The sequence below is a fragment of the Artemia sp. Qi Xiang Cuo genome, chromosome 14 (genome assembly GCF_049724085.1).
Source record: "Artemia sp. Qi Xiang Cuo chromosome 14, ASM4972408v1, whole genome shotgun sequence".
NCBI classification, from domain to species: domain Eukaryota; kingdom Metazoa; phylum Arthropoda; class Branchiopoda; order Anostraca; family Artemiidae; genus Artemia; species Artemia sp. Qi Xiang Cuo.
In genome coordinates, this window is record NC_142807.1 from 30,524,482 (window position 1) to 30,526,661 (window position 2,180).

The following is a 2,180-nucleotide window of genomic DNA, read 5'->3' on the forward strand; positions in this document are numbered from 1 at the left end:
CAATATTGGGGTCTCAGTCCACCAGCCTGAATGGTGGAAATTCACTAGCTCAGAATTAGGGTCTTAGTCTACCAGCCTGAATGGTGGAAATTCACTAGCTCAGAATTGGGGTCTTAGTCCACCAGCCTGAATGGTTGAAATTCACATTAGACGAGGTTACGTGCGCACACACACACAGAGAGAGATGACTAACACACAGGGACAAGACACACACAAAGAGACGACACCTAACCTTTTCCGGCGAGTATGGTTAGGTTAGGTTAGGCTAGATTAAGTTAGGTTAGGTTAAGTTAGGTTAGGTTAGCCCACGTACGCTTCACTTAGGTTAGCTTAGGTTAGGTGAGAGACAGGCAAAAAAATAGGTGTATGATTAGGTTAGGTTAGATTAAGTTAGGTTAGGTTAAGTTAGGTTAGGCTAGGTTAGCCTACGTACGCGTGCGTACGTAAGCTAACCTAGCCTAACCTAACTTAACCTAACCTAACTTAATCTAACCTAACCTAACCTAATCATACACCTAACTTTTTGCCTGTGTGTGTGTGTGTGTAAGTTTTTGTGCGTGTGTGTGTGAGTTTTTTTGTGTTCATGTGTAAGTTTTTGTGTGTGTGTGTGTGTGTGTGTGTGTAATTTTTTGTGTGTGTGTATGTTTTGGAGTGTTTGTGTAAGTTGTCGTGTGTGTGTGTGTGTGTGTAAGTTTTGTGTGTGTGTGTGTGTAAGTTTTTGTGTGCATGTAAGTTTTTGTGTGCATGTAAGTTTTAGTGTGCATGTGTAAGTTTTTGTGTGTGTGTGTGTGTGTGTGTGTAAGTTTTTGTGTGTGTGTGTGTAAGTTTGTGTGTGTGTGTGTGTGTAGTTTTGACGTGTGTGTGTAAGTTTTCGTGTGTATGTGTGTGTAAGTTTTCGTGTGCATGTGTAAGTTTTTGTGTGTGTGTAAGTTTTGGAGTGTGTGTGTAAGTTTTAGTGTGTGTGTGTGTAAGTTTTTGTGTGTGTGTATGTTTTTGTGTGTGTGTGTGTGTGAGTTTTTTTGTGTTCATGTGTAATTTTTTGTGTGTGTGTATGTTTTTGTGTGTTTGTGTTTTTTTTTTTATGTGTGTAATTTTTGGGGTGTGTGTGTGTGAGTTTTCGTTTGTTTGTTTGTTTCAGTTTTGTGTGTGTGTGTGTGTGTGTAATTTTTTGTTTTCTTGAAATTGTTATTTTTCCTGTTTTATTTCGCGTGATTGTTAATTTTTTTGTTTGGTTTTGTGTTTGTGTGTGCGTGTATTTTTGTGTGTGTTTTTGTTTTGGCTTTTTTTTTTATGTTTTCGTGTGTGTGTTTGTAAGTTTGTGTGTGTGTGTGTGTGTGTGTATTTTTTTGGTCTTTTGTGTTTGAGTTTTTTTTTTGTTCATTTTTTTTTTTGTTTGTGCGTGTGTGTGTGTGTAAGTTTGTTTTTGTGTTTAATTTTTGGTGTGTGTGTGTGTGATTTTTCGTGTTTGTGTGTGTGTGTGTGTAAGTTTTGTGTGTGTGCGTGTGTGTGTGTGTAATTTTTTGTGTGCATGTAAGTTTTTGTGTGCATGTAAGTTTTCGTGTGCATGTGTAAGTTTGTGTGTGTGTGTGTAAGTTTTAGTGTGTGTGTAAGTTTTTGTGTCGTCTAATGTGAATTTCAACCATTCAGGCTGGTGGACTAAGACCCTAATTCTGAGCTAGTGGATTTCCACCATTCGGGTTGGTGAACTAAGACCCCAATATTGAGTTAGTGGATTTCCACCATTCGGGCTGGTGGACTAAGACCCCAATTCTGAGCTAGTGAATTTCCACCGTTCAGGCTGGTGGACTGGGACCCCAATACTGAGCTAGTGGATTTCCACCATTCAGGCTGGTGGACTAAGACCCTAATTTTCCAACTCTTGCTTTTCATGAAAGAAATTCAAAATGAACAAGCCTGAAATAGCAAACTAGTCATCCCAGACTATTGGTTTCAGACAACAAACACCAATGATGGACTAAGAATTCTAGCTCTGAAAAGTTCAAATAGCAAACTACACATCCCAAATCGTAATTTTCTGACAACACAAACCTATGAAAGGCTATGAAACCTAGCTAATAAAAGCCGGAAATAGCAAATTAACCATCTCAAATCACAAGTTTCAGACAGCACTCACCTATGAACGGCTAAGAAATCCAGCTCGGAAAAGTCAAAAAATAGCA